Source organism: Mytilus edulis, chromosome 11 (assembly GCF_963676685.1).
Source record: "Mytilus edulis chromosome 11, xbMytEdul2.2, whole genome shotgun sequence".
Classification (NCBI taxonomy): Eukaryota; Metazoa; Mollusca; class Bivalvia; order Mytilida; family Mytilidae; genus Mytilus; species Mytilus edulis.
In genome coordinates, this window is record NC_092354.1 from 66866321 (window position 1) to 66882910 (window position 16590).

Here is a 16590-nt window from a genome sequence, read left to right on the forward strand (position 1 = left end):
TAAGGCTTTTCTACCTCAGGAATAGATTACCTTAGCTGTATCTGGCACAACTTTTAGGAATTTTGGTCCTCTATGCTCTTCAACTTCGTACTTTTGTTTAGCCTTTTAAACTTTTGTGGATTCGAGCGTCACTGATGAATCTTTTGTAGATATACAAAATGTAATCCTGGTATATATGATGTGTTTATTTTCATATAGCATTTTAAGAATAGCTCACAGTAGATGTGCAGATCGATTGACAGAATAGCTCTTAGTTGATGTACAGACTGATTGACAAAATAGCTCACAGTAGATGTGCAGACCGATTGACAGAATAGCTCTCAGTAGATTTGCAGACCGACTTAAAGAATAGCTCTTAGTAGATGTGCAGGCCGATTGACAGAATAATAGAATTATCAATAATAAAAATATTCATTTCATTTTAAAAGCTTTGCATTCAGGTTGCTTGTCCGCAGATGATTTATGACTTGTTTCCTTATAACTTTTTTTTAACATCATAATAGTTTTACATTATTCCTGAACACACTGGTTAAGGAAACAAAGCTTACAGAATTATACAATTTCATATTGCTTCTGGAAGGTGCATCCACATCTACAGTTGTATGATGAAAGAGACATAACTTATGTATGTGTTATTATCGTAGGCAAGTCAATCATCCAAAAGATACATATACAAATGACAGTTCTAATAAATTATTTATCGTTTTTGACTTGATTCTTAATAATGACTCTGTCAATTTTTGGTATTTATCTTATGTTGAATAATTATTGTCACGTCTTTGTTTCTTAATTCGGACATATGTACTCATTAGTTTCAATTTTAATTCTGGTGTGCTAATACTTCAAAAGATTTAAGAAGCAATAACGTTAACCGATTTGAATAATTGGCTAAGATAAAAAAAGAAAACTTTTGTTGGTTATAAATTGGTTATAGCTTATATTGGACAGATAATTATGGATAACGATAATCAATCTTGAGATTTGTCAAATAAAGAAAGAAAATAAATATTAGTGAAGTGTTTCTTTCGAGCTTTGTGGTTTTTATTTCGATTAGCAAATAATCTATTTACTTAACCAATATAATAGAAATTCTATTTCCTTGCTCCACATTTTTATGGATTATACAAGCCATTGTGTTTACTGGATACGACAGAGAATGCAGATTATACAGGATTCGAGAAACTTACTTAAATAACACATTAATCCCTCTAAAGTCACAGTGTTGTGTAGTTATAAGATACAAATTACAAAAATACCGAAATTAGGTCATTGTACTGAGTGTACATTGGTTAGAGGTATAGGGGGAGGGTTGAGATCTCACACACATGTTTAACCCCGCCGCATTTTTGCGCCTGTCCCAAGTCAGGAGCCTCTGGCCTTTGTTAGACTTGTATTATTTTAATTTTAGTTTCTTGTGTACAATTTGGAAATTAGTATGTCGTTCATTATCACTGGACTAGTATATATTTGTTTAGGGGCCAGCTGAAGGACGCCTCCGGGTGCGGGAATTTCTCGCTACATTGAAGACCTGTTGGTGACCCTCTGCTGTTGTTTTTTATTTGGTCAGTGTTGTGTAGTTATAAGATACAAATTACAAAAATACCGAAATTAGGTCATTGTACTTAGTGTGCATTTGACAAATTCACTTCTCAACATAAGTTATCTAAAATTAAAAGATAAAAATGCGAAGATTAAGAACATTGAACAAAAATTAAAAGTGAACTTTTATGATAACGGAGGAATATCTTTGAAATAAGAGGAAATATAACTCTCAAATTTTACAAATTTTAGTCGCATGACAAATTTTAAAGAAGCAATGGTTAGAGAATACCATGCATAAAAATGTACCTGCTACCAGCCTAGGAACTGTATTGGGTTTTTAAATGAAGTGGCGCAGAAGTAGCATTGGCACAAGTTGTGGTGCAAATGAGTTCATTTTTGGCGCAAAAAGATATCGCCCAAACGTTGTACAGCAGAAAAGCTGATTGAACATTAGTGACAATGTGTCACGCCCTCATGAATGGGCGTACGTCCTATGAAATAACTTTAGCAAGCTTCCATTGCAATTAGTTTACGCACAAGAAACTGTATTGTCTTAACACAACAACAAAAATAATTCAGTCTATTTTGCGTTAAACGTGAAATGAAGCCACAGATTCGTAATTTTCAAAAATAGTTCACTTTCGGTTAATAAAATACAAAAAGTCTGAATAGAAATACATCAATTATGTCCAGTGTGCGTTTAAAAACGGGCTCTTTTTTTGACATTTTGAGATACTAAGAACTTGTTTTAAGTGTAAAGAATTTTAGAGGTCAATATGATTTTTAATCAGTTGGATATTCAATTTTAATAAAAGATGTGTTTGGTGTTCTTCTTTTCTTTGAATTCATATCATTATTCTTTCATATTTCCCATTTTTTTTTTTAAATGTTTGTTTGAAGATGAATAATTTAACATTTTTATACTTAACATTTAACATTTTACTCTGGGTTTATAAATATCATTGAAAGTACAACATCTAACAAGCGATATACATTGCTAGACGAAAATGAGCCACTCTTCTTAAGGTTGAGATGGAATATGTTCGTTATTAGATTTTATCAGTTTAACACTCGAAATCCCTAATACCGTCTAATGACAAGCACGAAAAGTGGCGAAACTCAACTTCCAACAGCGGGTGATGATTTCTAATCATGCAATATTTTTGCAACGGATTTTTTAAATGCAATGTAAAATTTATTAATATAGACATTTTGTATCCCGAATTACTTCTTTGTTAAAACTATAATGCACTATTTCATGGAACACCGACCGAGAAGTAAAATGAAATATGGTAATTGTTTCATGATATGTTTAAGCCATCATTTGTGACTGTCCTGTTGATCGTTTAAAATACTGCACAATAATGAATTAACATATAAGTTTATACACGAGCTTTAGAATGATCGTGATCGCATAATGTAATGGACTAATTTTATTATTTTCTACTGTCACCCTTTAATAATCGATGGCCATTCCACTCCCTTTTGAAATCGAATATGAAGTCATATGCACGAAAATGTTTGTCTGACGTAAAAATACGTAGTCTCATATCTCACGGCTACATTGACACACACAGTGCACTGATTCTAAATAATATTTTTACGTTTTAAACTGCGTTTTAGAGAAAAAAAGACTTTATAACTATATATTACAATAAGCATAATATTTAAAGTACGTCGACTTGCCGCTAATTTTATGAAGGCATGTCAAACTGTCACTTCTACTAGTATCAAATCAACGGTTCTATCGCACAGAGAAGCTCGAAACAATTTAATTTATAAAATGACATTGTCATAGTTTTAGGACACTGTTGTTATATGTATCAACATCAAAGAGTATTGTACTTTATTGTCGGTTTTGTGGACAGCTGATTCGAAATAATGTCGATTTCGACAACGAGCTTTGAAACCGCAAAGAAAAAGTTAAGTGCGACTTTATCCACCAGCAACATATGTCCACAAACTGTGACAAAACTTCGGGTACGTGCGGATACCTTCTGGCTATAAGACGGCTGACAATTTCTTCATTATGACCTAGAACTATTTTCGACTTTGCCGTCTTATTTTAAAAATTACGTCGTTGATGATCTAATCACTACAACGTTTTTTCAAAATCTTCGTTCCCGTGATTATTTCAAATTTCACCAAGGTCTCTTCTCAGGATATAAGCCATCTGTCTGGCGGGCTTTTAAGTCCAGTATTTTACTCCTCTGACGTCATACAAAAATCATTGTCAGAAATGGAGTATTAAAAAGACAGGCGACGCATATATGCAAAAATCTCATTCTTGCATTTTCTATTTAATTTATTTCAAAAAGGCAATGTAAAAGCAAACAATATTTTACCATTAACGTCTGTACTATGTTGTGCAGTCATAATCTAACTAATTATTAGAACGGATGTGATAATCTATACTTGCGTATAATATCAATTTCACCCCGATAGTACAGTGGATTATTATAGTCCCTAAGTGGCCTATTGCCACAAAAAATATTAATACTGCTCCCTATAAATAAACATATATAGGTGGCGTTCGTATTTGTTTACAAATCAACCATTTAAAATATGTCCTAAAGTTAGGACCATCCTAAGACCATATTAAGACACCTAAATAGGTGTCTTAAAGTTAGGACGATTACTATAGTTATCAAAGGTACCAGGATTATAATTAAGTACGCCAGACGCGCGTTTCGTCTACATAAGACTCATCAGTGACGCTCATATCAAGATATTTATAAAGACAAACACGTACAAAGTTGAAGAGCATTGAGGATCCAAAATTGTGCCAAATACAGCTAAGGTAATCAATGCCTGGGATAAGAAAATCCTTAGTTTTTCGAAAAATTCAATGTTTTGTAAACTGGAAATTTATAAAAATGACCACATTATTGATATTCATGTCAACACCGAAGTGTTGACTACTGGGCTGATGATACCATTGGGGACGAAACGTCCACCAGCAGTGGCATCAACCCAGTGGTGTAAATAGTTATCAAAGGTACCAGGATTATAATTTAGTATGCCAGACGCGCGTTTCTTCTACATAAGACTCATCAGTGATGCTCATATCAAAATATTTATAAAGCCAAACACGTACAAAGTTGAAGAACATTGAGGATAAAAAATTCCAAGAAGTTGTGCCAAATACGGCTAAGGTAATCTATGCCTGGGATAAGAACATCCTAAGTTTTTCGAAAAATTCAATGTTTTGTACTATGACTTTTCCTAATTTACGACATGTTTGATAAACCCATTTAGGACCAAGATGCGTCCTAGTTCTAAGAGCGCTTCGATAAACAGGCCCCCGGTACTACTGTCGGTACAATAGTTTAAAAGGATGAGTTACAGATCACGTTTCGTCTCCGTTTCGGTTGACCATTATTTATGTCCTTGCACATAGAAATTGAAATAGAAACAGTAAATTATATATAAATATACTAAATAAATAAATGATTTGGAAAATACATTGAAAGTATAAAAAGTCATGAGAATTCCGAATGCAATTAGGTTATATCCGGGCACTCTGGTTCTAAACCATGGTTCAATCTGGGTTTTCTGGTTCTGAACCTTGGTTCTTTGGTTCGAAACAATGGTAACTGGTTCAACATCCGGGTTGTTTGGTTAAGGCAACCCAACTTCTTGGTTCCATCTTGGTTCTATTCTAGAACATTCTAATATTCCCGTTGAACATAACAGAAGATAACCGCAAGTCTCCGAATAAAAAGGTAAAGTAGGTCAAAGACGCTAAAATTATTTTATAACATTAAACATTTTAGCATCGACGGTAAAGTAAAGGAAGCTATGAGGTATTTATCTTCTCATTTTAATTATTTTGATTTGGAAACTAGATAAAAATAAAGCATCGTATAGATTTTTAAAACAAACCGAAGTATACAGTAAATCGAACATCCTTTTATTTAATTCAGTCATTTTGTTTTCTTTTTTTTTTTTCCTTTACTCATCCCTTATTTACGTATATATGTCTAGACTGTGGCGGATCCAGAACTTTTCCTAAGGGGGTCTCACTCCAGTCATGCTTCAATGATTCCCTATATAATCAACCAATTTTTTTCCACGAAGGCCCCCCCCCCCCTGGATCCGCCTCTTGGTTCCATCTTGGTTCTATTCTAGATCAGTCTAATGTTCCCGTTGAACATAACAGAAGATAACCGCAAGTCTCCGAATAAAAAGGTAAAGTAGGTCAAAGACGCTAAAATTATTTTATAACATTAAACATTTTAGCATCGACGGTAAAGGAAGCTATAAGGTATTTGTCTTCTCATTTTAATTATTTTGATACGAAAACTAGATGAAAATAAAGCATCGTATAGATTTTTGAAACAAACCGAAGTATACAGTACATCGAACATCCTTTTATTTAATTCAGTCTTTCTGTTTTCTTTTTTTCCTTTACTCATCCCTTATTTACGTAAATATGTCTAGACAGTGGCGGATCCAGAACTTTTCCTAAGGGGGCCCGCTCCAGTCATGCTTCAATGATTCCCTATATAATCAACCAAATTTTCCCCACAAAGGGTTTGGGGGGCGCCCCCTGGATCAACCTTTGCTAGAAGTTTTAATACCACCCAATTAAGACATGTTGTTTATATAGCTAACGATATGTGCATCTAGCCACTTGACCTGTTGACGACTTGCACATATATTTGATTGCACATTTATTATCAAGTTCGACTGAATTTTATTTAATGGATTTTTAATAATGTCAAATTTTAAAGAAATACATGTGAAGTATATGTTAGAAATCTTTTTGTTCAAAACAGAATGTTAAAAGACATATAAAGGAAAGTTATGATCGATAAGTTGGTAAGCTTTAATTAGTTGGAAAAAAAGTTATAAAATATAATAAAATGTATAATTATGTACAATAAATTTGTCAAATTTGATACTCATTCAGTCGTTGTGAAGGGCATGCATATAATCATTCGGCCAAAAATAAAGAAATCAAGATTAAGATTGAATATTTTTATAATAAAATTAAGTGCATATGTGTTAATGACGGTGCTAGTGGGATGTGTATCACCAGCACAATAGTAAGAACTTCTGTGTTGGCGCCATGATTTAGGAACATAAAGAGTTACACTAGTCCGTCTGTCCCAAATGTCCCATAAAAACGGCTTCTGCTCTTCTTACTTTAGTTTGCCTCAATCAAATACTTCAAAACTAATACACAATATATAAAAGACGCTGATGCATGAGTGCCAATGAGAACTCTCCACAAGAGACTAAATGACACAGAAATTAACAATTATACAATGTAGCCTAGGTCACCACACGGTCTTCAACAATGAGCAAGGTTCATACCGCAAAGTCAACTATTAAAGGCACCGACATGACAATGTAAAACAATACAAACGAGAAAACAAACGGTCTAATTTACGTACAAAAAATAAACGAAAAACAAGATAGGCACGTGCATATAAAATAAGGCGGGGTTAAAAATGTTAGCGGGATCCCAACCCTCCCCCGTATGTGGCATGAGTGCCAATAAAAACTCTCCACAAAAGACTTGATCACACAAACACTAACAACTATGGGTCATATGCAGCTTTCAACAATGAGCATAGTCAATACCGCATATAGTCAGCAATAAAAGGCACTGAAATGACATTGTAAAACAATATTCAAACGAGAAAATAAACGAACAAATTTATGTACAAAAAATGAACAAAAAACAAGTATGTAACACATAAAAAACGACATTCATTGAATTACAGGCTCCTGACTTACCACAAGCACATACATACCGCATAAGGCGGGGTTGAACATGTCAGCGGGATCCCCACCTCAACACAAAGTTTACTCATTTTTTTCACAAGCAGGGGCATCTGTGATTAATAGACATATTCTACATTTATTTCAGTAATCAGCTTATTTACTTCCATTAAATTTTTTTTTTAAATAAACTGAACTTGCACATCTTTTTTCAGGATCTCGGTGCAGTTTGGTAACAGACAGTGATATCAAGTTAAATGTGACCAACTTAACAAAGTGTTTCACTAGATTGAGCTCTCTGTCTAAGTGTACTTTAATGGTTCTTGGCATTGAGTTCAGTTTATTGATATGTGTATACCTTCTGTGTGAATTTTTATGATGTAAAAGCAGACTATCCATACCTACATGTCCATGAAATGCAATCTAAGGTAAAATGATTGAAATATTTTGCATCATCTATCACAACTGGCAGCACATGATGCTACTGAAGCAGTAAATTTTCTTACTTGATATTCACGTAAATTAAAGGATTTAGTTTCATCTGAACCAAACATTCTTAAAAATTGAGAATGGAAATGTGGAATGTGTAAAAGAGACAGTAACAATGTCAAAAGAGCAGAAAGCAGCCAAAGGCCATTTATGAGTCCTCATAGCTGACTATGCGGTATGGGCTTTGCTTATTGTTGAAGGCCGTACGGTGACCTATAGTTGTTAAAGTCTGTATCATTTTGGTCTTTTGTGGATAGTTGTCTCATTGAAAACTATACCACATCTTCTTTTTTATATCTTCAACAAAGCGAGAAAATCCCTCGTCCAGAGGCGGGTTTCAGATGGCCCTTAACAAAATGTGTACCACTTCAAACTTCAAATTATAAAATTAACTTACAATTAAAAACATACAAGACTAACAAAAACAGAGACTCCTGACTTGACGTCAAGGTAATCATACCAAGAGACACATCCAATATGCAAAGGTCAAGAGTCAAAAAATCATAGTCTGGTCAAAAGATTCTTGTGCAAAAAAAGAGATTTTGATAAAAGGGTCATTGTGGTACACAAAACTAACAATATATCTTATGTATCTAATATATCTTAGAAGATGTGGTACGTGTGCCAATCATACAGTTAATTCTCCATTTAATTCAAACAAAATATACAAGTTTTACATTGAGGGCAAAGGTCAAGCTCACATGAAGTTTCTCGTGCCAATATACTCATCATCTTATCATGTCTTACATGATTGTTTGCCGTTTTATGCTATGAGCTAGAAATTTAAGTCCAGGGATCTGTAGTTAGGTAGATGCGTTGGTTGCTGTCTTAAATTGTTTGTCGTTTTATGATATTAGCTTTAAGGCTATCATGTGTTATGTGTATACCCTGAAAACATAAATAACAACAAAACTACCAATTTCACAAATAAAAAACCGGTAAGTACAAATAATCCCAGTTTAGTTTTTATCTGCTCCTGTTTGCAATATATACTGTTAAATACAGTATCTTGAGGAATTCTTAAGAGTCATGAGTAAATCTTGAGTCATGAGGAAATCTGATGAACGATAAGGACATCTGATGAATCATGAGTAAATCTTATGATTCGTGAGAAAATTTTATGATTCATGAGGAAATCTAATGACTCATGAGGAAAACTTATGAATCATGAGGAAATCTTATGAGGCATGATGAAATTTGATGAATCATGAGGACAACTGATGAATCATGAGGACATCTGATGAATCATCAGGAAGTATTATGAGTCATGAGGAAATCTGCTGAATCATGGGGAATTCTGATGAATCATGAGGAAATTTTAAGATTCATGAGGAAATCTGATGGACCATGAGGACATCTGATGACTCATGAGAAAATACCATGAGTTATGAGGAAATCTGCTGAAACATTAGAAAGATGATGAGTCATGAAGAAATCTGATAAATTATGAGAACATCTAATGAATCACGAAACAATCTGATGAAACAAGAGGAAATCTGATAAATCATGAAAAAATCTGATGAATCATGAGGAAATCTTATGCGTCAGGAGGAAATATGATGAATAATGAGGAAAGTTTATTAGTCATTAGGACATCTGAAGAAATGATCAGAAATAAATAACGTTTTGCGATGAGATTATTAATTATAACGTCAATACCATGCACTATTGAGAATATTTTTTCAAAACGAAATGAACATCTTGAGGAAAAGGGAATGGATTTTATAATTTGATTTCGAGTCTTGCTTTTTTTTAAGAATATTTAGCTCAAATTTTTGTCTTCACAAGTTCTTATCTAAAACAAAACAATCACCTGGACCTACCTATGATATTCGATATTTTGACATCTTTATTTGAAAAGAAATAATCAATGAGAAGCTGCTTTCTTAATTTCAAGAATCTGTTGGTTATGGTTTAATACCAATATTTCTATTTACCGTTTTATCGATACCCTGATCAGGTTAAATTAATTGATTAATAATCAATCTTAATTCTTTAAGAAAATCTAAACGAATGTAACAAAGTTGATTGATTGAAGCTTATTTATATCTTTATTCACAGATGAACAAAAAATCAGTTTTTTACTGCCAAAATCTGCACAAACATTTTATTGACAATAAAATGTATTTTATATTGCTAATTTAAGTGTACATAATGTATAAACATTTTAGATAGTCTCTCATAACTCTCTTTGGAGTGACTCTTATATGTTTTATGTTATGTATTTTTTTTAATCTATTTGTATGCTTTATAAAATGAAGAGGTAAGACTTATATATATTTTGTCTTCTGGTGTTGTGTTGTCTTGATTTTCGATTTAAATATGACCTCAAATTGAGTTAAGCAATTACAACATCTTTAACAAAGAAAATAACAGAAAAGCGATTGAAAACAATGCTCTTCGTCTGGCGTATATACAAAATATAATCATGGTATCTATGATGAGTTTATTTACAACCACTGGGTCGATGCCACTGCTGGTGGAGTTTTAATTCCCGAGGGTATAACTAGCCCAGTAGTCAGTACTTCTGTGCTGACATGATTTATCATTGATAAGGTCATATTTATAAATTTACTGTTTAGATCATTTAGAATTTTTGAAATACTAAGGCTTTTCTACCTCAGGAATAGATTACCTTAGCTGTATCTGGCACAACTTTTAGGAATTTTGGTCCTCTATGCTCTTGAACTTCGTACTTTTGTTAGCCTTTTAAACTTTTGTGGATTCGAGCGTCACTGATGAATCTTTTGTAGATAAAACTCGCGTCTGAAATGCGCGTCGGGCGTATATACAAAATGTAATCCTGGTATCTATGATGTGTTTATTTTCATATAGCATTTTAAGAATAGCTCACAATAGATGTGCAGACCGATTGACAGAATAGTTCTTAGTTGATGCACAAACTGATTAACAGAATAGCTCACAGTAAATATGCAGACCGATTGACAGAATAGCTCTCAGTAGATGTGCAGACCGATTTACGTAATAGCTCAAAGTAGATGTGCAGACCGATTGACAGAATAGCTCTCAGTAGATGTGCAGACCGATTGACAGAATAGCTCAACGTAGACGTGCAGATCGATTTAAAGAATAGCTCTTAGTAGATGTGCAGGCCGATTGACAGAATAATAGAATTATCAATAATAAAAATAATCATTTTATTTTAAAAGCTTTGCATTCAGGTTGCATGTCAGCAGATGATTTTTGACTTGTTTCTTTATAACTTTTTTTAACATCATAATAGTTTTACATTATTCCTAAACACACTGGTTAAGGAAACAAAGCTTACAGAATACTATAATTTCATATTGCGTCTGGGAGGTGAATAGACATCTACATTTGTATGATGAAAGAGACATAACTTATGTATTTGTTATTATCGTAGGCAAGTCAATCATGCAAAAGATACATATACAAATGACAGTTCTAATAAATTTATTTATCGTTTTTGACTTGATTCTTAATAATTACTCTGTCAATTTTTGGTATTTATCTTATGTTGAATAACTATTGTCACGTCTTTGTTTCTTAATTCGGACATATGTACTCATTAGTTTCAATTTTAATTCTGGTATGCTAATACTTCAAACGATTTAAAAAGCAATAACATTAACCGATTTGAATAATTGGCTAAGATAAAAAAGAAAACTTTTGTTGGTTATAAATTAGTTATAGCTTATATTGGAGAGATAATTATTAATAACGATAATCAATCTTGAGATTTGTCAAACAAAGAAAGAAAATAACTATTAGTGAAATGTTCCTTTCGAGTTTTGTGGTTTTTATTTTGATTAGCCAATTATCTATTATCTATACTTGAACAATCAAATAGAAATTCTATTTCTTTGCTCCACATTTTATAGATTATACAAGCCATTGTGTTTGTAATTATAAAATACTTCAAGAAGTGGCGGAATTGCCTCCCCTGACTCACTGCAACAACGTATGATCTATTAACTTATCAGAAAATTATATACTATCATGCATGTTATTCAATCCATCTTGTATGGGAAAGGATTTGTATAGGCACTGCCTTTTGTCCAATCCCTTTGTTTAAATGTACATTTGATATTTGAACAATACAATATTTTGAATTGAATTGAATTGTGTTTACTGGATACGACAGAGAATGCAGATTATACAGGATTCGAGAAACTTACTTAAATAAAACATTAATCGCTCAGAAGTCACGGTGTTGTGTAGTTATAAGATACAAATTACAAAAATACCGGAATTAAGTCATTGTACTTAGTGTGCATTTGACAAATGCATTTCTCAACATAAGTTATCTAAAAGTAAAAGATAAAAATGCGAAGAATAAGAACATTGAAAAAAAAATTAAAAACAAATTAAAAGTGAACTTCAATGATAACGGAGGAATATCTTTGCAATAAGAGGAAATATAACTCTGAAATTTTACAAATTTTAGTCGCATGACAAATTGTAAAGAAGCAATGGTTAGAGAATACCATGCATGAAAATGTACCTGCTACCAGTCTAGGAACTGTATTGATTTTTAAGATGAAGTGGCGGAGAAGTAGCATTGTCGCAAATACGTTGTTGCGCAGATGAGTTGATTTTTGGCGCAAAAAGATATCGTCCAAACGTTGCACAGCAGAAAAGCATATTGAACATTAGTGACAATTTGTCACGCCCTAATGAATGGGCGTACGTCCTATAAAATACCTTCAGCAAGCTTCCATTAAAATTATTTTACGCACAAGAAACTGTATTGTCTGAACACAACCAAAAAAATAATTCAGTCTATTTTGCGTTAAACGTGTAATGAAGCCACAGACTCGTAATATTCAAAAATAGTTCACTTTCGGTTGATAAAATGTAGAAAGTCTGAATAGAAATATATCAATTATGTCCAGTGTGCGTTTAAAAACGGGCTCTATTTTGACATGTTGAGATACTAAGAACTAGTTTTAAGTGTAAAAAATTTAAGAGATCAATATGACTTTTAATCAGTTGGATTTTCAATTTTTATAAAAGATGTGTTTGATGTTCTTCTTTTCTTTAAATTCATATCATTATTCTTTTATATTTCCCAGTTTTGTCTGAAATGTTTGTTTGAAGATGAATAATTTAACATTTTTATACTAAATATTTAAAATTTTACTCTGGGTTTATAAATACCATTGAAAGTATAACATCTAACAAACGATAAACAGTGCAGAAGAAAATGAACCACTCTTCCTAAGGTTGAGATGGAATATGTTATGGTTGTTAGTGCGGTCTGTTGTACTGTGTAGTATTTTCGGAGATGTACGTGTTGGCAGTTAGTTTGGTCTGTGTTAATGTCTATTATTTTCGGATGTGGTAGTGTCGGTGGTAAGTGTGGTCTTTTGTACTGTCTATCATTTTCGATAAAAACCTGTTATCTGTTAAATGTAAAATCTAACTCCTTTCAAAATTTGGTATCAAAATACAAGTTAGACCCAAACTTAGATGAATTCTACACTGCTTTAAAGTAATATTCGAACATATAAGATTGCATATAAACCTATTGATGATTACATTCACGTCTCTTATATGGTCTCTGATTGAAAATTGTCTCAATAGCAATCATTTTTTTTATTATTAAAATGTAAAATGCAGACATAACCGGTGCAGACCGGTGCTAGGCGGCGTCTTAAACTTGCAGTGATGTGAGTTTTTGTGTTCGCTGTTGAAGGCTCATTGTGACTTTTAAATGAAGAACAGCGAAAAAAAGTGGTGTTCCTATGCTTTTTGTGCTTTTGCCCGTACATATATTGATTTTGTGTTATGTATGAATATCCTTTGTTTGTTTTTCTTTCTATTATAAAACAAAAATGAGCTGCAATTGTTATAAATGTAATACAAAACAATAACCAAAAAAAATGCAAAATCTTTATTCAAAAGTTGCTAATTTGCTTTTAGATAAGTTGGATCGATCAATTAAATCAAGTTGTACGTTTTGCAGATTACGAGCAGCATAGGCCATCGTCATTGCCTTCGGAACTCTCACAGGCGTCACACTGTGTCTGGGTAACATTGTTAGTTACTGGACATATTGTAGGTAGAGCACATCCACAGACTGAAAAAAAAGCATAATTATGGAATGTAGCTGAACATGTTTGGCCATGATATCAGGAACAATTTATGAAAGATAGATGCAGATTTACTATTTGACAAAGGCAATAACATTAAATGATCCTCAACACATAAATTAAATACAGGGTAAAGTTCAGACCTTTATTATAACTGTATGCTAATTTGAAGAAAAAAAAAGAAAAGCAAAGATCGAATGTTTCACGACATGCTCCTTGGTTTGGTCCAGGCCATGGGCCCTTTTCTGCTCTTTAGTCGGGGGTTGTTGTCTCTTTGACACATTCCCCATTTCCACTCTCAATTTTAGTACAAGGTATAGAAGGCAAACCTAACGTCAAGAATCGTTATAAATGTGAGACCTAAGAATAATAATACAATAGTTATTATAATAAAAAAAATGAAATTCGTAAAAATTAATCCAGATAAGTATACTCACAGCCAGATTCGAGAACAACTGAAATATAACAGATTTGATTTGTTATATTGTAAATTCAGTGTCATGTTACTGGCTTAATAAATTGAACAGAAACATGAAACATAGCAGATTTGATTTTTTACCATATTGTAAAGTCAGTGTTATATTACTTACCATATATGTTTAATACCAACATAAAGCATAGCAGATTGGATGTTTTACCTTATTGAAACGCCGTTGCCATGTTACTTACCATAGATATTTAGTAGCAACATACAACATAACAGATTTGATTGTTTACCATATTGAAATGTCAGTTTCATGTAACTTACCAAAGACTCTCCATGGCAACACTCAACATAACAGATTTGATTGTTTACCATATTGAAATTTCAGTGTCATGTTACCTACCAAACACTCTCCATGGCAACACTCAACATAACAGATTTAATTTTTTTACGATATTGATATGTCAGTGCTTTGTTACTTACCAAAGACATTTAATTTCAAAATAAAACTTAACATATTTGAAGTTTAACTTTATTGAAATGAAATTGCCGTTTTACTTACAAATGTACCATAGATATTTAGTAGCAACATATGACATAACATATTTGATTTTATGATATTGAAATATCAGCGGCATGTTATTTACCATACATAATTAATCAAACCATACATCATGACAGATTTGATTTTTACCTCATTGAAATTTCAGTACCATGTTACTTACCAAAGACACTTTATAACAACACCAAACATAACATATTTTATTTTTATGATATTAAAATTCAGTGTTATGTTACTTACCATAGACATTTAATCATTGTTAATAGGAAAATAAAACAGATATGATTTTTTACCTTATTGAAATGGCATTGTCATGTTACTTACCATATATATTTACTCGACCCATACAACATATTACAAATAATAGATTTGATTGTTTACCATGCTAATTAGCAATGACACTTTATAGCACCATACAATGATAACAAATTTGATGTTTTACCTTTTACCTGTCAGTGTCATGTTACTTACCAAAGACACCTAATAGCAACATTAAATAATCTTTATTCCAAATTCTGTATGGATACAGTTATTTTAGTGATCACTTAAATACATTCTTCGAATCTTTCTTCTTTCTTGTTGATGACCGAATACGGGTTTTAATTGATATTAAAATGACCGTTTTAATATCGCTTTAAGTAGATCAGAATCAACTCTTTAGTTTTAGACCGAATGATCAATTTAGCAGATTTGCGAAAATAACTAAAAAATATCGTGGGTTTTTAACGAAATTAATTCATCACATGCTTATTATGATAGCCACAGGATTGGAATTTATGGTATATTAGCAGAAATGTACTTTGAACAGTGGCCCTTTCAAATACATTATTCTATCAAAATCATCCTTCGCAGTTTTTGATGAATACACTTTATCTCGATAAATTTTGTGTACGAAAAATGATAAAGCACATAGGCTCCGTGACAAATATAGTAGAAAGTATTACAAAAATACTGAACTATAATTATGAAAAGGAGAAGTTCGTAACACTAAAAAAATCAAACGCTATCAATCAACGGTATAAGTGAAAAACAACTGGTTTAATCTCCTGACTACAGACATTAGAGTATCATAGCTTCTATAAATAATTTACTAATACTCAGTACAAAAGGAAAAGCAAATAAATGAACAAAATATACTTACTAACTCCACATTCTACGAAATAAAAAAGAAAAAAATCGTTTTCATAATATCTATGCAATACATGAGGGTCTAGATGTTGTGGGGGGGGGGGGGGGGGGAGGGGGGATTCTATGTTATTTATTTTGTGGCATTTTTACCCTTTTTACTTATTAGATTAATACCTTTGCAAGGTAATTGTCTAATCCATTCGTTTGCGCATTTTTCTCTTTTCATTGCTTGGCCCGTAAGTCTCAATTCTGTAAACTCGAATTTATTTAAATGCATGGATATAAGCAGATGTGTGTTAGGATAAAAAAAAAACATGGGAAGCTACAGTTAAAATTTAAAAAGAAAAAAACCACATTGCCTCGTCTATATATTTGAGTTCTGTTTACTAGATATCGGTGTATACCCTTTCTAGTTAAATAAGTATTAAAATGAATTCAACTTACCCTCACTTTGCTCTAAAAGAAAAATGATGCAGTTTACTTATGTAGTCAGAATATAAGTAATAGTGTTAATATAAAATGTCTCATTGTCCTTATTTTGGTTCTTTAAAATTATGTATTTTTTATTCGCGAATCGCTGTAGATGTAGTTACCCATGTATCGAAGCTTCACTATATTCATGCACCTATGACACA

The 16590-nt window shown here is 32.3% G+C and overlaps 1 long non-coding RNA gene across 1 annotated transcript; it reads right to left on the reverse strand.

Annotated features, from left to right (window-relative positions):
* Positions 1-13629: 13629 nt before the first annotated feature.
* Positions 13630-14320, reverse strand: LOC139494957 (uncharacterized). The gene is made up of 2 exons (XR_011657221.1): positions 14279-14320; positions 13630-13828 (listed from the first exon to the last, which is right to left on the reverse strand). It is a non-coding gene; the product is annotated as an uncharacterized lncRNA (long non-coding RNA).
* Positions 14321-16590: the final 2270 nt, after the last annotated feature.